This window comes from Salvelinus fontinalis, chromosome 18 (assembly GCF_029448725.1).
Source record: "Salvelinus fontinalis isolate EN_2023a chromosome 18, ASM2944872v1, whole genome shotgun sequence".
Taxonomy (NCBI): Eukaryota; Metazoa; Chordata; class Actinopteri; order Salmoniformes; family Salmonidae; genus Salvelinus; species Salvelinus fontinalis.
In genome coordinates this window covers 4,909,700-4,932,284 of record NC_074682.1, presented here as the reverse complement: position 1 = coordinate 4,932,284, position 22,585 = coordinate 4,909,700, and the positions used below count along the sequence as shown (strand labels likewise).

Below are 22,585 nucleotides of genomic sequence, written 5' to 3'. Positions count from 1 at the left end.
CCTAGGCCATTCGCCTCACTGATCATCCAGCCATTGATTATTGTTCCGTGCTTATAGCTCAGAGCTGTCTGAATGGTCAACAGAACCAACTGCCAAATCAACCGAGCTAGGCCTTTAAAACTCCTCAACTCTAACTCCAACTCCAACTAGAAGAAAGAACACGCAACAACGAACACTTGGGGAAGAAGTGTTATTTGTCAATGCCACTACTTGGAAATCACATTCGATTTGCGTGATGTGCTGGTTGTGCTATGAGCATAGAAATAGGAAGGGAAACCCCATTAGAGTCATTGGGTCCGGGATGGAATTCTGTTTCTATGGGTATGAGTTATATGTCCTTGGGTATCATGCCTGACCCATAGACCCACAGAGACCCTATGCATTCTCTTACTCTATTTTTTATCTTCTAGCCTTTCAGAGGAGTCAGGAAAAAGCGGAATCGAGAGAATTGGGAATTTCACACTTTCCACACACTACGGGGTATAGTCCTAATTGCTAGTCTGTCTCTCTAGCTGCTGTTGATGTGCCAGGTATCATGGATTAGCTTAGATTAAATTGTGCTTGTTTTTGTTAATCCACACTCAATTTAAATCACAAATATTAAGTTGATAATTGTCAAAGGATCAAACGTTGTCCCTCCCTGTCATTCCACCCTGCAATGACATTCACTACTATTTGAAGATAAGCTGTGAAGATTGTCCTAACTGACTGAGCTGGTATATCCCTGCATGGGGCTTGTTACATCCCGGGCCAAAACAGCTTTTCATCCTCACAGCTCTCACTGCTGTGTGAATCATTGATGAGCGGACCAGAGAGAGACACTGAATCACTGAAACACTCTCTGGAGGTGATGCGTTCAAAATGTCACTTTAGTCCCTAAATAGTGTACTATTTTTGACCAGGGCATAGGATTCCATTTCGGGTAAATACGAGTCCCTGTCGGAGACTAGCCTGTCTGGATTACAGAGAGATTGAGGTGCAGGAAGAGGAGCATGATTATTGTAATTGTATTTATTTATACAGGCAATTAAGATGAGAACAAATTCTTATTTACAATGACGCCTGGCAAGTGGGGGGAAATGGCGGGATTAAAAGTGTTGGGTAGGATGGTCATCTGAATCAAGGTGAGTTTGGCAGGTGGGGTGAAGGAGGAGTGATTGCGATACAGAAAACCAAGCCTAGATTTAACCTTGGCCTGCAGCTTGGTTAAAGCTGGAATTCGCATTAGGGGAAACAGTGCCAATGTTCGGCCAACACATTTGTCATTGTTTTGTTTATGAAATGAAGGAGGGCAGAGAAAGCCTGCTGGAAGCTCAGAAATAATACAATTCAGTGTGTGTGTGTGTGTGTGTGTGTGTGTGTGTGTGTGTGTGTGTGTGTGTGTGTGTGTGTGTGTGTGTGTGTGTGTGTGAGAGAGTGAGAGTGAGAGTGAGAGTGAGAGAGAGAGAGAGAGAGAGAGCGACAGGGTGATCTACTTAATACATTTTGTGTGTGCGTGCATGCGTACATGCATGACACAGTGTGGTTTTCTCAATACATTTTGTTAACACGTAGCACTCAGCATTATTGCAAATCTATGTAGCAACCATTCACAACCTGTGGCTGTTACTCAATAAGGACTAAATGACCTGTCTGATTTACTAAATGCCTTTGTGAGTATTATAGCATGTAACTTTCAGACAATATTATCCAAAACCTCACCAAACTATTCAGAAATAGCTTGATTGAGTTTAAAATTGCATGTATGTATATTGGAATTCATAGTGAAACTTGTGTTTAAAACAGATTCATATTATTACTAAGCCAATACTGCATTCTAACGTTGGTTTATGCAATGTGTTATAATTTAAAATCCTAACCAATGCTTACTAAAATGTGCCAGCAGGGCGAAGGCCATATCAGGTTCAGGCTTCTATTTTTTGGACCATTAGGGACATGCAGCTTAAGTAAGGTTTTGTTCCAAATGGCATTCTATCCCTATATGGGTCATTCTACAGAAGAGTTACAAATTAGGGGTTGTGAAAAAAATTCATATTTGTATCCTATTTTTACCAAACTTTCAGCAGACATGTCTTCCAACATACAGTATGTTGGGTAGACATATATACTACTCACACATTTTGTTTTACTGCATATTTCAAATATTTACCTGAATTCCTTACAACCCCACTAAATTTGTCACTACTAAAACATAGTGCAAACGTTGCAGTAAAGGGAAAACCATGCACAGTAGTGATCATTTTGATTAACCTTCTATAGCAGATTCATTTTTTGAAATTGTATTTGCATACCAAGTTAATCAAATAGTAAAAACATGATTTAAAAAAAAAAAATTAAAACCTTTACATTGAATTCAGATAGATGTACTCTGTATTGTTCTCTGTACAATGTTCATTGTGGATTGTATGAATATGAAACTTGTTGAGTGACTGAATTACTTATGCCTCTAAATAATTATTTTGGAAAAATAACAGGGTTATCTGCGTCAAGTGTCCATCATAGAGATAAATGGAGATCTCTAGATCGAGATAACTCATTTTAGTATCGACATTGCCATTGAGAGCTTCCACCATTTAAAAATAGTCCGCTGGGTGGTTATTCCTATGGGTTGGGAGTGATTAGCAAATTATCAAAAAGCATTATCTTCTTTAAATTGGGTTGCCTATGGTTAGCAAACCAAAGCCTACGGTAATATCCAGGAGCCAAGACCAAGCTTTATGCCAGGACGTTGGTCCCAAGATTCAGACCCAGACAGTTGAAAGACCGAATGCACAGTTGAAGTCGGAAGTTTACATACACCTTAGCCAAATACATTTAAACTCTGTTTTTAACAATTCCTGACATTTCATCCGAGTAACAATTCCCTGTCTCAGGTCATTTAGGATCAACACTTTATTTTAAGAATGTGAAATGTCAGATTAATAGTAGAGAGAATGATTTATTTCAGCTTTTATTTCTTTCATCACATTCCCAGTGGGTCAGAAGCTTACATACACTCAATTAGTATTTGGTAGCACTGCCTTCAAATTGTTTAACTTGGGTCAAACATTTTGGCCCATTCCTCCTGAAAGAGCTGGTGTAACTGAGTCAGGTTTGTAGGCCTCCTTGCTCGCACACGCTTTTTCAGTTCTTCCCACAAATTTTCTATGGGATTGAGGTCAGGGCTTTGTGATGGCCACTCCAATACCTTGACTTTGTTGTCCTTAAGGAATTTTGTCACAACTTTGGAAGTATACTTGGGGTCATTGTCCATTCGGAAGATCCATTTGCGATCAAGCTTTAACTTCCTGACTGATATCTTAAATTTTGCTTCAATATATCCACAAAATGTTCCTTCCTCGTGATGCCATCTATTTTGTGAAGTGCACCAGTCCCTCATGCAGCAAAGCACCCCCACAACATGATGCTGCCACCCCCGTGCTTCACGGTTGGGATGGTGTTCTTCGGCTTGCAAGCCTCCCCCTTTTTACTCCAAACATAACGATGGTCATTATGGCCAAACAGTTCCATTTTTGTTTCATCAGACCAGAGGACATTTCTCCAAAAAGTACAATCTTTGTCCCTATGTGCAGTTGCAAACCATAGTCTGGCTTTTTTTATGGTGGATTTGGAGCAGTGGCGTCTTCCTTGCTGAGCAGCCTTTCAGGTTATGTCAATATAGAACTCGTTTTACTATGGATATAGATACTTCTATACCTCTTTCCTCCAACATCTTCACAAGGTCCTTTGCTGTTGTTTTGGGATTGCACTTTTCGCACCAAAGTACGTTCATCTACAGGAGAAAGAACGCGTCTCCTTCCTGAGCGGTATGACGGCTGCGTGGTCCATGCGTACTATTGTTTGTACAGATGAACGTGGTACCTTCAGGCATTTGGAAATTGCTCCCAAGGATGAAGCAGACTTGTCTACAAAAAAATTTCTGAGTTCTTGGCTGATTACTTTTGATTTCCCCATGATGTCAAGCAAAGGGGCACTGAGTTTGAAGGTAGGCCTCGAAATACATCCACAGGTACACCTCCAATTGACTCAAATGATGTCAATTAGCCTATCAGAAGCTTCTAAAGCCATGCCATTATTTTCTGGAATTTTCCAAGCTGTTTAAAGGCACAGCCAACTTAGTAAAAAATGACTTGTGTCATGCACAAAGTAGGTGTCCTAACCCAACTTGCCAAAACTATAGTTTGTTAACAAGAAATGTGTGGATTTGTTGAAAAAACAGTTTTAATGACTCCAACCTAAGTGTATGTAAACTTCCGACTACAACTGTATGTGATCATGAATGGTCCCCAGACCAAGGCCACTAGATCAAGAGTCCATTGGCCCTTTCTTCAATTGTAAGAAACTCATATAGAGTAAACTCGAGTACAGTACCATACAGTAGACTAGAGCACAGTAAAGAACAGCACAGTAGAGTTGGATACAATACGCTACAGTATAGTAGAGAGCAGTAGAGTACAGTACAGTAGAGCACAGTAAGTAGAGTACAGTACATTGCAGTATAGTGCAGTACAGTATGGCACATTAAAGACATCTATGTATTGGTCAAATAGATGTCAATGTTTGGGCTCTTGGAGGGTTGGAGCCACCCTGCTGGCTATGCATCTTAATACTCTCCACTTTTTGTGGTTCTCTGTAGCTCAGTTGGTAGAGCATAGTGCATGCAACTTCAAAATGGAGATAGCCTCAATGGCGCTGCCCATGCTGTTACATTATTAAAGAATCCCCATAGCTAATATATGGCTTGCTATCTTTCATTTGGACAGATGTACATCTCAGCAAGATATGTGCACCACGTCATTGCTCTCTCTCTCGCTCTGCTGTGGGTGCATGATATGCTCTTTGCTAGCTATCATTCACATGGCGAGGGGCTAAAGCTCATTAGTTGAACTGGAATTGCGAGGGGGCTGGCCCACGTGAGGGGAAATGGATCAGCACAGCTTCCAGAAAAACAGTTGCTTTCAAACTAGGGATTTCATAGCTAATTAAGGTAAGACACTAATTATGCAACGATGACCTACACATTGACACATCCAGCCCAAAGCGGGAGTTGCCAAAGTTCTGGAGCATGTCTTTAAGGAACATTCATTCCACAGTCTTTTAATGTGTATGTCTGGTTGTGACATCAAAAGTTGGGACAGCATTTAAAAATATATTTTTTCTACAAATAAACAAAACTAGTAATTAGATCCGTATCTTTCGATGCAACAATTGAACAACTCTCAGCACAAACCCAGTCCGGCTTCAACTCATACTGATATTCCCTGCATTTCAAATGGATTTCTTTGTTTAAATCTAACTTTTCAGATCATCAGGGGCGAAAAAAAACATAGCAGTTTTCAAGAAATGGGAAGAATTAGAACCAACCTTTAATTTCCAGAAGGTTCTGAACTCAAACAGCACTCCAACCATAGACATATAATCTTCCTATGACTCCAGCAACCTGGGTGCAGGCTAGAGAGGCTGAGCCCATAGATACGCACATCATTGGCTGAGCCTCAGTCTGACTCCCACAGGCCTCCCTGCCCCTCCCAGAAGCCTGCAGCTCATTCATTGATGTTTCTGGTGAAAAGCACAGAGACCATTGATCCACCAGGGATGGGAGTGAGGCACAGAGCTGTCACAAGCTATCAGCAAAGTCAAAGACCCACTTTCTGCAACAGTAACATCACAGAGAGTGAATCACTCACAGTGTGTGATACCGCCAGGGACCATTGCAGTGCATTAAACCTCTCTGGGTAATGCAGATTCAAACACAGTGGCTACACAGATAAGCACAATCATTTATAGTGTTTAGTACAGGTTCCTAGAAAAGTGTATATGGTATAAACCGTTCAAACATGGATGTCTGTATGACATTATCTCACTCTACCTCTACCTCTCTCTCCCCCCCGTCCCTCTCACTGTCTGTCTGTCTGTAGGACTGCAGTAAGACCAGTAAAAGGGTCTAACCTCCTGTCAGGTGAAAGAGTCAGTGTGAGGGATTTGGACAGCATGTCAGGGATGAACGACATACAACTACACTAAGAAATTGTGTTTTGGCTGTGAGCTTTAAAAGAAGATCAGTGGAGTGACATTTCGGGGATTTCTGTGGCCTGTCCTGTTGTGGCCAGTGTTACTTCCCTCTCTCTCCCCAGAGAAGGTCACTGCTGCAGACAATCACACTGATAGCACTGAGCTTAAAAACACATGCACACACCTATGCATGCAGACATATGCATACAGACATACGCACACACACACACACACACTGACAGTGACCATAGTAATTCTCCAGATTATCCAAATATCCCAATCCCAAAACAATAATCCTGTACTCATTACAATCTGAAAACCACTGGCTGCCACACAAAAATGATCTCCATAGGACACTACCTCAATCCAGCGCAATCTCTTCTCAAAGGGCTAAAGACTGAGATTCACCAATGAACCCAAAACAGCATGTTACCAACAGAGTAATCTCAGCACCCAGAATCATATCACCTACTTGATTTTAATGTGAAAAGCAAAGAGACCATTGATCCACCAGGGATGGGAGGGAGGCACACTGTTTTGGGACACTGTAAAGTCCATTGAGAATAAGAGTACCTCCTCCCAGCTGCCCACTGCACTGAGACTAGGATTTGTCACCACTGACAAATCCACGATAATTGAGAATTTCAATAAGCATTTCTCTATGGCTGGCCATGCTTTCCACCTGGCTAACCCAACCCAGGCCAACAGCTCTGCACTAGTCTATTACTAGTCTGTTCAACCTCTCTTTCATATCGTCTGAGATTCTTAACGATTGAAAAGCGGCCGCGGTCATCCCCGTCTTCAAAGGGGGAGACACTCTAGACCCAAACTGTTCCAAACCTATATCCATCCTGCCCTGCCTTTCTATAGTCTTCGAAACCCAGGGGAACAAGCAGATCACCAACCATTTCGAATCCCACCGTACCTTCTCCGCTATGCAATCTAGTTTCCGAGCTGACCACGGGTGTACCTCAGCCACGCTCAAGGTCCTAAACGATATCATAACCACCATCGATAAGAGACAGTACTGTGCAGCCATCTTCATCGACCTGGCCAAGGCTTTCAACTCTGTCAATCACCGTATTCTTATCGGCAGACTCAACAGCCTTGGTTTCTCTAATGACTGCCTCGCCTGATTCACCAACACCTTCTCTGATAGAGTTCAGTGTGTCAAATCGGAGGGCCTGTTGTCCGGACCTCTGGCAGTCTCTATGGGGGTGTCACAGGGTTCAATTCTCAGGCCGACTCTTTTCTCTGTATATATCAATGATGCCGCTCTTGCTGCGGGTGATTCTTTGATCCACCTCTACGCAGACGACACCATTCTGTATACTTCTGGCCCTTCTTTGGACACTTTGTTAACAAACCTCTAAACGAGCCTCAACGCCATACAACACTCCTTCCGTGGCCTCCAACTGCTCTTAAATGCTAGTAAAATGAAATGCATACTCTTCAATCAATCGCTGCCCGCGCCCGCCCGTCCGACTAGCATCACTACTCTGGACGGTTCTGACTTAGAATATGTAGACAACTACAAATACCTAGGTGTCTGGCTAGACTGTGAACTCTCCAATCCAAAGTTAAATCTAGAATCGGCATCCTATTTCGCAACAAAGCATCCTTCACTCATGCTGCCAAACATACCCTCGTAAAACTGACTATCCTACCGATCCTTGACTTTGGCGATGTCATTTACAAAATAGTCTCCAACACTCTACTCAGCAAATTGGATGCAGTCTATCACAGTGCCATCCGTTTTGTCACCAAAGCCCCATATACTACCCACCACAGCGGCCTGTACGCTCTCTTTGGCTGGCCCTCGCTACATATTCGTCAACAAACCCATTGGCTCCAGGTCATCTATAAGTCTTTGCTAGGTAAAGCTCTGCCTTATCTCATCTCACTGGTCACCATAGCAACACCCACCCGTAGCACGCACTCCAGCAGGTATATTTCACTGTTCATCCCCAAAGCCAAGACCTACTTTGGCCGCCTTTCCTTCCAGTTCTCTGCTGCCAATGACTGGAACGAATTGCAATAATCACCGAAGTTGGAGACTTACATCTCCCTCACTAACTTCAAGCGTCAGATGACAGAGCAGCTTACCGATGGCTGCAGCTGTACACAGCCCATCTGTAAATAGCCCATCCAACCAACTACCTACCTCATCCCCCTATTCGTTTTTCTGCTCTTTTGCACACCAGTATTTCTACTTGCACATCTTCATCTCCACATATATCACTCCAGTGTAAATTGCTAAATTGTAATTACTTTGCCACTATTGGCCTATTTATTGCCTTACCTCCTTTGCACACATTGTATACAGATGTTTATATTGTGTTATTGACTGTATGTTTGTTTATCCCATGTGTAACTCTATGTTGTTGTTTTTGCCGCACTGCTTTGCTTTATCTTGGCCAGGTCGCAGTTGTAAATGAGAGCTTGCTCTCAACTGGCCTACCTGGTTAAATAAAGGTGAAATAAATCAAATATTTTTTTTAAGGCTGTCACGAGAGAGAGACTACGAACAGAGAGGGGAGATCATGCAATCAAAGACATGAACTCTCACTAGTCACTCACTTATACACAGGGCAAGGCAAGCAGCTTTTAATCAGCAGAAGTTGCAACCCTACTTGGTGGGGTATAATCTTTCAAGGCTGTATGTGTGTGCAGTTAGCTATGAGCAGTGTGTGTGTGTGTGTGTGTGTGTGTGTGTGTGTGTGTGTGTGTGTGCCTGAAACTGTGCAGTAACTGTGCAGTAACAGTTAGCTATGAGCAGGCTACAAAATAGCCAGGGAGAAAGTAAATCCTAGGTCTACTGAGACAGATTACCAAACGAAATGAAAACACAATGCGTCTAACTGTTCCCATTCAATTTGATCCTGTACATGTTTTTTTATTGGCTGTACCTTAGTCAAAGTAGTGTAAGGGGAAACATGCAAATGTGCAATAGACTAGGCTACAGACAAAGAGGCTTCTCACTTCTCAGACTGCTTCAAAGCCTTTATAGATTATTTGCGTCATCATTTCTTGCCATTTGAGCGAAGAAAAACGGAGGGGACGATTTGAAGAATAACACAATAGGCTATTCTACTGCAGTGGTGAAATAAAGAAGAGTACAAGTGACGATTGGTGATCATATCAGTGCATCTAAAACCACAAAGCTGAGCTCACACTCCCTACCTCAAAGGACACCACAGTGAAGCTATGCTTGATATCCTGTCTTAAAAGAGACGTGTGTTAGAGACTGAAACTAAGCACACCATACGCTACAGGATGTGAAAAATAAGAAGAAAACTCGGTGAAACATTTTACATTCTTGTATGGTAATATGTTTGGGAGACGGGGGGATTATGGACACTCGAATTTGACAGCACTAACAACTTCTGCTGTATATGCGTAACATGTCAACAACTGGGCAACTTTGAGTTGAGCCTCTATGTAAGGGTCAAAGATGAGATTTCACCCACAAGCCTACACTGGCTCCAGACATCCCGTCAGCTTGAGATCATACATATTGCACCATCATGCATAATGCACATAATTGGCTATACTTCACCTGATTTCACATTAAGTATACATAACCCCAGTTTATTTGCTAATGTAAGCCTCTTCATTGTCACTGCATTTAAGCGCATTCAAGCAGCCAAGAAGTTTATTAATATGATTGTTAAGATCTATTTATAACACAACAATAACATATATCTGTAAAGTAAGAAAAAAGTACAGCAACATTACTTAGAAAAACTTAGATAACTGACATAATTTAAAATTATTATTTTCTAAATTACTTTGAACATTTATTTTCATTTTTTTAACTTGCCATATATGGGTCTCCAAATACTAGAACATTTACAAGAAAACCGTTTCTCACCTTTAGGAGGTCGGTGCGGCGAGTGTCATCAATTATTATTGCAATAAAAAAAACTGATCCGGACCATTCAGTAGCGAGCGAACGATGTCCAGAAATGATCGCACTCGCAGCTTCCAGTGATGTGTGCTATTTCTGCCTTGGTCAAGTTATCCTCTATCATGTGATGCAGTGAAATCCATTGTAGCTTCACAAATTGGTGAGGGCTTGTTTCAATGTGTATAAAATGTGAACACGGTTATAGATTTGTAATATTAATACCTGTAATTAAACCTGTTGGTTATCATATTAATTCTCGTTCGGATAAAACGACATGTCTAGGTACAGTACATCAACGTAGTTTGCCATCGATTGGCTGAAAAGTCCCATGTGATTTCTCATTAACCAATCAGAATTTGGGGAAGTTAGCGTGTCAGTTTGTTGTCGATAAATTAATTTTCATACTGATAGAATTTGTAGTTTTATGTAGAGTCTGATTGCATCGCTTTTATGGATGTGGTATGCTTTAGAATACTACAATATGCGCCATTTGCAAAAGGGAAATTGAACAGTGTTTGCATGAAGTCACCGGCAGTTTCATGCTGTCATATCTTTCTTTATATTTCTTGATTTTTCAGTCCTTTAACGAGTCAAATATAGCTACGTATTTCAACACAAAAGCATTTGAATACAGGCGGCCAAATCGAACTGTTCGTGAGTGACGAAATCCGCACTGTGTGGAGGTTTTAGCAGCGCTAGAACGGGGTCAACTGTGAAGTTTAACATGTCAACCACGAAGGTATGGTAATAAAGTAATAAGACCAGGGTCTTATTCTCAAGGGTGCTCTGTGAACATGAACACACAATTAAGTACAACATAAAGCAAAACAACAACACAATACAATAAATACAACAAGATGAATACAAAACTATTACATATTAACGTTATCTCCCTCAAAAAAATGTATATAAACTGTCCAATGGGGACCAGCGAGACTTGATTCAAGATGGCCTGAAGGCTATTCCATGAGATAGTGGCATAAAAACGAAACACATTTTCCCCAGCTCAGTGGAGACCCACGGGACCGCCAGAACTAGCCAGTCCAGAGAGCAGGTCTGAAAATTGCTGGATCTCCAATTAATACTTGAGCTGAGGTAGTGGGGGAGTTTCTGAAGAACCGCTTTATATACAAAACGTAGCCAATGCTGAGCCCTTCTGGTAGTCAGAGACTACCAGCTAACAGAACTATACAAAATGCAGTGATGTGTACGAAAATTGTGGGGGTGCTAGCCAGCTAGCTAGCTAGCTAGCTATGTTATTCATCAGTTAGCCTTGTTTGCTTACCAACACATGGTATTGAGTTATTACTAGTCAGATTAATTGATTGATGGCTCGAGCTAATGTTATATGTCCTATACTGAACAAAAATATAAATGCAACATTTCAACGATTTTACTGAGCTACAGTTCATATAAGGAAATCATTCAATTGAAATCAATTCATTAGGCCGTAATCAATGGATTTCACAGGACTGGACAGGGGCACAGCCATGGGTGGGCCTTGGAGGGCATTGGCCCACCCTCTTGGGAGACTGGCCCACCCATTGGGGAGCAAGGCACAGCCAATCAGAATTCGTTTTTCCCTACAAAAGGACTTCATTACTGACAGAAATACTCCTCAGTTTCAGCAGCTGTCCGGGTGGCTGGTCTCAGATGATCCCGCAGGTGAAGAAGCTGGATGTGGAGGTCCTGGGCTTGCGTGGATACATGTGGACTGCGGTTGTGAGGCCAATTGGACGTACTGACACATTCTCTAAAATGACGTTGGAGTCAGCTTATGGTAGAGAAATGTGACTGGTTTCAGGTAACTTGGTGTATGTCTCGGGTCACTACTTCACAGGAGAGCCATTTGAACGTAAACTAAACTTTCATGTGCCTTAATAACAAACTTGTATCTGTAAATATGAATAAAATGGTTAAATTACGAGCTTAGTTGGTTTAGCTACAGAAAAAGTGAGCAACCTTCCTGCTAGCCATGATTGGCTGATATAATGAGTGGGCTGGACATGCGAGAGATGAGTTTGGATTGGTCTGCCATATAGCACATATGTCTATTTGAGCTGGTCAGTGTAGGTAATCCTGTCTATCGCTGCTTTAAAAAATATATATATTGCGTAGTAGAACTGAATAAGTGCTGCTCTCCACTTTCTGGAGGACCCGAGTATTGAAATCAGTGGAATTAGAGTATGATAGCTAAGGAGATGGATAAAACACTTGTCTCCGGATTACGTCTTCAAACTAAGGGCAACCATGGCATCCATGACAGGGAGAAGCGTCCATCCAGGATGTATACGTGTAAAATAGTCTAGCTAGCTACATTTTTGGATATTACATGTTTCTAATTTTGACAAATTTGTTTTCATTTCCAGTTAGTGTACTGTTAGCTAGCTAACATTAGCTGGCTGGCTCACTAGCTAACGTTACGTGTATGATCTTATTTTTCGTATCTCAGCCATTTGCTTTGCTAGTTATAGCCTAATGTTAGCTAGCTAACATTGAACTCGGTTGGTTAGCTAGCTGCAGATTAATGCAGGGTAGTAACGTCATGAGTTGGGATTATGGTTCATCGTTTACCTAGCTACATGTCTTAACAAAAGACTCCATCCACTATGCAAGTAACCATTTCAATAGAATGCCACTGTGACAGTTGTTGATAGTAAATTCACTCTGCCTATCTACTCTGATTTCAGAGAACTCTTGTCTGAGTGTGCCAGAGCGCAGAATAACTGACGAATTTACAAACGCTCAACACCCATTGAATATGGCCGGTGTCAGTAAATATTGGCAAAAAAACGTCAATTGTTGCCAGCAGCACAGTTGCAGTCACCAACGCTCTGGATAACATCAAAACAGCCTAACTAGTTTTGCTAGCGCGAGTAAAATAGTCAGTGAGCTGTTCACTCATTTGTGTCTGGAAGTAGCTAGCAAGCTAGCCAACGTTAGCCAGTTAGCTTGGGTGCTTGACTGTTGTTGTTAGGACAGAACGCTCAGATCAACCCTTAAAGAGATGGTGGGGCTAAAGCTTAAGAGGGTGGGAACGATGCTGAATGGGTTTAGACAAAGAAGAGCTCTCAAGTAGGTACCAAAACATTCAAAGGCCATTTTCTCAAAAGTGAGTTTACACGTTTATCAACTTTCAAAGCAGAATTCCTTTCCCATTGTTCCTCAGATGCAGTGTATGATGTACCATTTTGTTACTCTATGTATTTGCTTTTCTCCAATGTAAAAAACACTATTTCAAATGTTTTTACATAATACCAAATCAAGGCAGTCGGTCACAAATGAACATTCAATTCTCTGGTAACAGCTCTGGTGGACATTTCTGCAATCGGCATGCAGAAACGGTCCCTCAAAATTTGAGACATCTGTGGCATTGTGGAATGTTTTAGAGTGGCCTTTTATTGTCTCCAGCACAAAGTGCACCTATGTAATGACCATGCTGTTTTATCAGCTTCTTGATATGCCACACATGTCAGGTGGATGGATTATCTTGGCAAAGGAGAAATGATCACTAACAGAGATGTAAACAAATTTGTGCACGAAATCAGCATTTTGTGCATATGGAAAATATCTTAAACATGGGACCAACACATTACATGTTGCATTTATATTTTTGTTCAGTATAGGTTATATCATCATAATCAAGTACTGGAAGAACAATCTTCCTTCTACTTTCCAAAGTGAGGCAGAATTTATTTCTATAAAAGAAACCATTCTTAATTCTCAATTTTTTTTCCTGTGTCCGTTTTTCAATGTGTGTTTTAAAAGAGAGCTTATCGTCAATCCAAATACCCAAGTACTTATAATGGATGAACCTGCTCAATTTGGGCTCCCTTTAAAAGAAATCAGATTTGACCATTCAGACACAAGTCGCATGGACAGCAATCAGATTTGATTATTATTTCAAACCACCTACTTAGGTGTGTTGAAATGTGGCTTAAAATATCCAATTCCATGTGCTTTTTGGCTGTTCAGACTACAGGACAAAGAACAGATTTGAATCTGATGTGCGGAAAAAAATGGATTCGAGTCACTTCAAACTGCCAATGTGAACAAGGCTTACCGGTACTGTTGTAAAGAGCCATTCATTCATTTCGTGCAGCCTGCCTGTCAGATCTGACAGATGTTAGCTAGCTAACTAGATCAACAATGTAAGGCCCTATTTCATGAGTGTGGAATATCAAGATTGCTCTCTCTAATTCTCTCCTTCTCTCTTTCTTTCTCTCTCTCGGAGGACCTGAGCCCTAGGACCATACGTCAGGACTACTGGGCATGATGACTCCTTGCTGTCCCCAGTCCACCTGGCCTTGCTGCTGTTCCAGTTCAACTGTTCTGCCTGCAGTTATGGAACCCCTACCTGTCCCAGACCTGCTGTTTTCAACTCTTAATGATCGGCTATGAAAAGCCAACTGACATTTATTCCTGATTATTATTTGACCATGCTTGTCATTTATGAACATTTTGAACATCATGGCTCTCTCTAATTCTCTCCTCTCTTTCTTTCTCTCTCGGAGGAACTGAGCCCTAGGACCATACGTCAGGACTACCGGGCATGATGACTCCTTGCTGTCCCCAGTCCACCTGGCCTTGCTGCTGTCCCAGTTTCAACTGTTCTGCCTGCGGTTATGGAACCCCTACCTGTCCCAGACCTGCTGTTTTCAACTCTTAATTATCGGCTATGAAAAGCCAACTGACATTTATTCCTGATTATTATTTGACCATGCTTGTCATTTATGAACATTTTGAACATCTTGGCCATGTTCTGTTATAATCTCCACCCGGCACAGCCAGAAGAGGACTGGCCACCCCTCAGCCTGGTTCCTCTCTAGGTTTTGGCCTTTCTATGGAGTTTTTCCTAGCCACCGTGCTTCTACACCTGCATTGCTTGCTGTTTGGGGTTTTAGGCTGGGTTTCTGTACAGCACTTTGAGATATTAGCTGATGTACGAAGGGCTATATAAAATAAACTTGATTGATTGAACCAATCTCAGATCAGAAGATCCATATTCAGATTGAAGGGCATGTAATGACAAATTGATCCAAATATTATCAATCAGTCACGGAGCTGCAGTGGTGGAAAACGTACCCAATATTCATACTTGAGTAAAAGTAAAGATACCGAGGCTATATGCTGCTGCATGTTTATGTAAGGAGAGCATGGAATAGAGGTTAATCTTAGAAAAAGTTATATTTTTAAATAGCTTCAAAAAAAACATTTAGTTATTTTGCAAATATACTTTAGGCAGTGGTGGAAAAAGGACCCAATTGTCATACTTGAGTAAAAGTAAAAATACTTTAATATAAAATCAGTAAAAGGTAGTCACTCAGTAAAATACTACTTGAGTAAAAGTATCAAAAGTAAAAGTATAAATAATTTCAAATTGCTTATATTAAGCAAACCAGACGGCACAGTTCTTGTTTTTGTTAATTTACAGATAGTCAGGGGCACACTCCAACACTCAGACATCGTTTACAAACAAAGCATTTGTGTTTAGTGAGTCTGCCAGATCAGAGGCAGTAGGGATAACCAGGGATGTTCTCTTGATATGTGCGTGAATTTGCGTGAATTTGACCATTGTCCTGTCCTGCTAAGCATTCAAAATGTAATGAGTACTTTTGGGTGTCAGGAAGAATGTATGGAGTAAAAAGTACATTATTTTCTTTAGGTATGTAGTGAAGTAAAAGTTGTCAAATATAAATAGTAAAGTACAGATAACCCCAAAACGACTTTTAAGTAGTACTTTAAAGTGTTTTTACTTAAGTACTTTACACGACTGCAGAGCTGGCACACAAGATCACACATCTCTTTCAAAAGAAAAGGAGTCCTGCTCTCGGATCAGCTTCATCCAGTAAAATCTTACCTTAACATTAGAATTATTTCGCAATACTGATGATGGATCAGTTCCTAGAGAGATATTACTACCTACGGCTGCAAATATTGCTTCATGCTTCATGAGTTACTTAATGACTGATAGTACATCATTGCACATATGTTAGCCTACACATCATTAAATAGATTGAGAGAAATTACAGACCGTAGCCTACAAGGAGCAAAATAGAACTCAATTGATTGAACATGAAATGTCTTTCAGTATGATTGAAATAGGCCTGTAGCCTTCTGTCTATATTTTTATGCAGTCATCTCTGTCATTTGAATCATATGTTTATACGTCGCTAGTTTGTATCAATTTCAAAGACGTTGGCAACTTGGTTCTGAAGTTATCACCGGTAACATAGAGATGGATAAACCATGTTTAGCGGAGATCTTCTGTGTATAAAATTACCCGGGAGGGTAAAAATGCATTACATGACCCACTTAGCTGTTCTACGAGTGGTCTAAGTGCAACGCCAGTAACAATGGTTTTGGGAAAGAGCACAGAGATTTAACGATGCTCCTACGAATGTTCTAACGATGAACATAGATTTAAGATGCTTTTGGGAAACCGGGCCCAGGTCAATGGCAAAGCCTTTTCCAAAACTGGCACCAGAATGAGACAGATTAACAAAGCAAATTATCTCAAGACAGGAATGTCTACAGATGTCTCGAGTTTTGAGGGAGCATGCAATTGGTGTGCTGACTGGAGGAATGTCCACCAGAGCTGTTGCCAGAGAATTCAATGTAAATGTTTCTACCATAAGCCGCCTCCAACTTTGTTTTAGAGAAGTTGGCAGTACATCCAACCGGCCTCAACCACAGACCACATGTATGGCGTTGTGGGGTGAGCGGTTTGGTAATGTCAACATTGTGAGCAGAACACCCCATGGTGGCTTTGGGGTTATGGTATGGGCAGGCATAAGCTGCAGACAGCAAACACAACTACATTTTATCGATGGCAACCTGAATGCACAGAGATCCAGTGATGAGATCCTGAGGCCCATTGTGAGGCCCATTTTTGAAAAGGTATCTGACCAACAGATGCCTATCTGTATTCCCAGTCATGTGAAATCCATTCTCATTCACAGCATTTAGCCTGATAACATTTACCATCATCTTTACCACTGTACTGACCTGTTGTCCTCCAAACCGCTTCTTCAGAGCCTCAATCTGAACTTCCTCTAGTTTCTGGAACAATGGGCTGAGCTGAGGAGGACAGAGACATGAGTGTGAATTGAGGCACCTTTACAGAACAAAATCATACATTGACATTCAGAGATCCGAAGTTACCATCAGAAAAATCATACACTGAGTATACCAAACATTAGGAACACCTTCCTAATATTGAGTTGCACTCCGCCCTTTTGCCCTGACTCTACAAGGTGGCAAGCGTTCCACAGGGATCCTGGCCCATGTTGACTCCAATGCTTCCCACAGTTGTGTCAAGTTGGCTGGATGTCTTTTGGGTGGTGGATCATTCTTGATACACACGAGAAACTGTTGAGCGTGAAAAACCCAGCTGCGTTGCAGTTCTTGACTCAAAGGGTCCGCCTGGCATCTACTACCGTACCCTGTTCAAAGGCAGTTAAATGTTTTGTCTTGCTCATTCACGCTCTGAATGGCACACATACACAATCCATGTCTCATTTGTCTCGAGGCTTAAAAATCCTTCTTCAACCTGTCTCCTCCCCTTCATTGACACTGATTGAAGCATATTTAACAAGTGACATCAATAAGGGATCATAGCTTTCACCTGGGCAGTCTATGTCAAAGAAAGAGCAGGTGAGTTTTGTACACTCAGTGTATATGTGGAGTACAGAGATGGGGTAATCATTAAAAAATCATCTTAACTACTATTTTTACAGACAGTGATTCCATGCAACTTATTATGTGACTTGTTAAGCAAATGTTCACTCGTGAATGTATTTAGGCTTGCCATAACAAAGGGGTTGAATACTTATTGACTCAAGACATTTCAGCTTTACATTTTTTATTAATTTGTAAAGATTTCGTTTTATACCCCACACTTTGACGTTGTGGGGTATTGTGGTAGGTCAGTGGCACAGAATCTTAATTTAATCCATTTTAAATTCAGGCTGTAATACAACAACATTTGGAAAAGCCAAGGGGTGTGAATACTTTCTAAAGGCACAATGAGCAATATGTTTGGAACATCAAATCGCAAAATAATGCTTTTAGTTCATTGATGGAAATACCAGTCGATGTAAATGCATTTGACCATCATACTTATCCGGCTATAGGTTATTTTGCATAAATGGGTGGAATTAAATTGGCATGTGCGTATTATCGTTAGTCGTCATGTATCTTAGGTTGTGTCTACACTTGACACTTACATGTGACTTCTGCTATCAGAATACAAAAGAGCGCATTGAAAAGACGGGTCTAGGTGCACAAAAGTCACTTTGTGGGCTGATTGTGTTCAGATCTGGCATTGTGTGCGGATTTCTCCTCAGTCTGGAAGCAATCAGGCTACCGAAAGCGCATGGAGTTGGCGACGTCATCAGCACTCTTCCTACAAGTCTCCAGAAAACGTGTGTTTTGGGACCAAGAGGCACCTTTTCATTATAACGTTGGAGGAAATACGTTCTTAGTGTGTGAGGAACGTGTTTGCTGGCCTCTTAAATGCTAGCCAGTGGGGGATGGGGTTGTGGGCATGGACAATGGCACAGTTTTAGAGGCCCTCTTCTTGGCCGCGGAGACAATTTTGCGGTTTTAAAGCTAATTTCCCGCATGTCTACACATTTTGCCATGGGGCAGAGAGAAATGTTTCAGTTTTAAAGCCAATTTCCTTCTATTATACACATTTTGCGATTGCATAAGAACAAGGCATAAGGCATAAGCCATCTGAGTGACTCAAACATAACAAAATCATTGGGAGGGGCCCTATGACATTTGGGGAATTTTAAATTCTCCCTAACTGTCTAGTTTTTATTTTGGTGATTGTTAGTTCTCAAAGATATTGTAAAAATATCCATTATCTTTTTTTCTTACATTATCTTGTTGTAGTCGTTTAAGTTTACGAAAAATAAATGTACTATTATTTTTGCAGTGGCGGCCGCGATTTAGTGGCTGTCACGATTTAGCAGCGGTGGTGCACCACTGCTAAATGCATATAGGGGAAACACTGAAGTTTTATTATGTTACTACTCTTTGCATAGAAGGCTATGTACTGCTGTGTTTGTGGAGAGCATGGAAGAGCAGTTATTCTTTGAAAAATATACATTTTTAAATGGAGCTCATAGCTTCATTTTTGGGGGGTTATTTGGCAAATATACTTTAGGCAGTGGTGGAAAAAGTACCCAATTGTCATACTTGAGTAAAAATACTTTAATAGAAAATGACTCGAGTGACAGTGAGTCACCCAGTAAAATACTACTTGAGTAAAATTATTTGGTTTTAAATATACTTAAGTATTAAAAGTAAATGTAATTGCTAAAATATTATTAAGTATCAAAAGTAAAAGTATAAATCCTTTAAAATTCCTTATATTAAGCAAACCAGACTGCACAGTTCTGAGAAATGAAGGCTATTCCATGTGAGAAATTGCCAAGAAACTGAAGATCTCATACAACGCTGTGTACTACTCCCTTCACAGCACAGCGCAAACTGTCTCTAACCAGAATAGAAAGAGGAGTGGGAGGCCCTGGTGCACAACTGAGCAAGAGGAGAAGTACATTAGAGTGTCTAGTTTGAGAAACAGACACCTCACAAGTCCTCAACTGGCAGCTTCATTAAATTGTACCCGCAAGACACCAGTCTCAACGTCAACAGTGAAGAGGCTGCCTAGAAGGCCAGCATCCCGGAGTCGCCTCTTCACTGTTGACGTTGAGACTGGTGTTTTGCGGTACTATTTAATGAAGCTGCCAATTGAGGACTTGGGAGGTGTTTGTTTCTCAACACAACGTGCCATTGGAAAACACAGGAGGGATGGTTACTGATAATGGGCCTCTGTACGCCTATGTAGATGTTCCATTAGAAATCAGCCGTTTCCAGCTTCAATAGTCATTTACAACATTAACAATATCTACACTGTATTTCTGATCAATTTGATGTTATTTTAATGGATTTAAAAAATTGCTTTTCTTTCAAAAACAAGAACATTTCTAAGTGACCCCAAACCTTTGAACGGTAGTGTGTATTTTTTATCCATTAATTTTTTGAATCCATTTTAACCAGTCAAAAGTTTGGACACACCTCCTCATTGTACACTGTAGAAGAATAGTGAAGACATCAAAACTGTGAAATAACACATGGAATCATGTTGTGACCAAAAAAGTGTTAAACAAATCAAAATATATTTTTCTATTTGAGATTCTTCAAAGTAGCCACCCTTTGCCTTGATGACAGCTTTGCACACTATTGGCATTCTCTCAACCAGCTTCACCTGGAATGCTTTTCCAACATATGAGTTCCCACATATGCAGAGCACTTGTTGGCTGCTTTTACTTTACTCTGCGGTCCAACTCATCCCAAACTATCTCAATTGGGTTGAGGTCGGGTGATTGGAGGTCGGGTGATTGGAGGCCAGGTCATCTGATGCAGCACTCCATCACTCTACTTATTGGTCAAATAGCCTTTACACAGCCTGGAGGTGTGTTTTGGGTCATTGTCCTGTTGAAAAACACGTGATAGTCCCATGAAGCGAAAACCAGATGGGATGGCGTATTGCTGCAGAAGGCTGTGGTAGCCATGCTGGTTAAGTGTGCCTTGAATTCTAAATAAATCACTGTCAGTGTCAACAGAAAAACACCCCCACACCATCACGGTGGGAACCACACATGCAGAGATCTTCCGTTCACCTACTCTGCATCTCACAATGATTTGGGCTCATCAGACCAAAGGACAGATTTCCACAATGTTCATTGCTTGTGTTTTTTGGCCCAAGCAAGTCTCTCATTATTACTGGTGTCCTTTAGTAGTGGTTTATTTGCAGCAGTTCGACCATGAAGGCCTGATTCACACACTTGAACTCTGTGAAGCATTTATTTGGGCTGCATTTTCTGTAACTCAAATGAATGTATCCTCTGCAGCAGAGGTAACTCTGGGTTTTCCTTTCCTGTGGCGGTCCTCATGAGAGCCAGTTTCATCATAGTGCTTGATGGTTTTTGCGACTGCACTTGCAGAAACTTTGAAAGTTCTTGACATTTTCCGCATTAACTGACCTTCATGTCTTGAAGTAATGATGGACTCTCGTTTCTCTTTGCTTATTTAAGCATTGACCATCCATAAATAAACTGTATATTGGATATCTGATGTCAGCTTAAACATGTATATTGAACATATACATAAATCATAACTTTTATCATGTTGCAAGATAGCAACGTCTGTGTCTATCACTGGTTCTTTATTTTATTTGAATTAAATACAATTATATTGTGAAATATTAATGTATTATTATTATTATTGTCTCTCCAGCCTGCACTGGTGCAAGCCCTCCACATGGTGGTGCTGCAGGGGAAAGGAACCAAAGCTACCAGTGTTCTACAGGGACCTCAGCTACCTGGACCAGATCAAGAGGTCCACACCATTTCTCACTGCTGTATGTACACTCAACACACACCTTCACATCTTTGTGAAAAATATATGTATAATTCTCTAAGGGCTCGTTTTCCTGACAGAGTTTAAGCCTAGTAATTGGACTAAAAAGCATGCTTAATGGAGAATCTCCTTTGAAATAGCTTTTTAATCCAGGACTAGGCTTAACTGGGAAACCGGCCCTACATTTTGAGACAGTGTATGTTCAACTTCTGTGTTTTTATGTAGGAGATAGCTAAATTGGCAGACGTTGTTCTCTGGGCGGCCCTCTACCCAATCCTCTCGGACAGCAGTCTGGTGTCAGGTGAGTGTTAAGTGTTTTAAAGTCAATAATGGATCTACAGTAGTTTAGTTTAAGTGTATTAAACGAAGAGTTATATTATAACACTAGGTGAGCAGACGAAGGTGCCGCACTGGTTTGAGCGTGTGGGCGTGCAGGCAGCCTGCGAGTCAGCAGCCCAGACGGGGAAGGGACTGATGGCTGAGGCTTTGAAGACGTACATGCAGAGACAACCAGCTCCTCACCACGGCCAGTGTCAGGGTAGAGGCACACAGCCATGCAATGGCCCTGAGGTAAGAGAAGAGATCTGGGCCTGTATTCATAAAGTGTCTCAGAGTATGAGTGCTGATCAAGGATCAGGTACCCCCTGTCTATAATCATATTCATTATCCTCTCAAAGGCAATTAACTGATCCTAGATCAGTATTCAGATGCTTAATATAGGCCTGATTTTATTTGATTTATTTACAAATCATTGAAGACAAAACAAAGCCTTTTTCCCATTGTGGTCCTCTTTGGTCGGTTATACAGAGAAAAGGGGGAGAGGAGGTGAGAGTTGCCAAATCCACCGCTAGCCCTACTCTTCGGACAAGTAGGACTGATTCTGATGGTTTGGAAAATACTCTTCATAATTTGTTATAATGCTTTTATGATAGTTCAGTTAGTAGGATTAGGCGTTTGGTCATTTGTTTCACAACGGCAAGGAGTGATTTATTTTCTTGTCTTGCATGCCTCATTTCTGTCTTAGAATGCTTTCAAATAGTTTTCATTCAAATCCATATGCTTTGGTTTCAATACTTTAAAAAAAAATTGGTAGGTCCAGGTAGTCACAAAAATAGATGGGTGTTAGTTAAATTGTGATTTTAATGAATGGAGTGAATTTGGAGCAGCAGTTTTTTTCCCCCTGTGAGCGCAGAGCATTTTTAGCGGAGTGGTAGGAAATCACATGAAGTG

General features: G+C 41.1%; 1 protein-coding gene, 1 long non-coding RNA gene and 1 pseudogene across 3 annotated transcripts in view; 2 read left to right on the top strand and 1 right to left on the bottom strand.

The window, feature by feature from the left end:
* The window catches only part of LOC129814838 (rho GTPase-activating protein 15-like), a 67,702-nt gene extending 57,481 nt beyond the window's left edge, over positions 1-10,221 (bottom strand). For both annotated transcript variants that reach the window (XM_055867914.1, XM_055867913.1), the window contains exon 1: positions 9,887-10,221. The gene's annotated coding sequence lies outside the window, so the exon portion shown is untranslated. The remainder of the gene's footprint in view (positions 1-9,886) is intronic.
* Positions 10,205-14,906, top strand: LOC129814839 (uncharacterized). Its single transcript, XR_008753362.1, has 2 exons — positions 10,205-10,661; positions 11,545-14,906. It is a non-coding gene; the product is annotated as an uncharacterized LOC129814839 (long non-coding RNA).
* A 5,922-nt stretch (positions 14,907-20,828) lies between these two features.
* The window catches only part of LOC129815854 (methionine--tRNA ligase, cytoplasmic-like), a 23,146-nt pseudogene continuing 21,389 nt past the window's right edge, over positions 20,829-22,585 (top strand).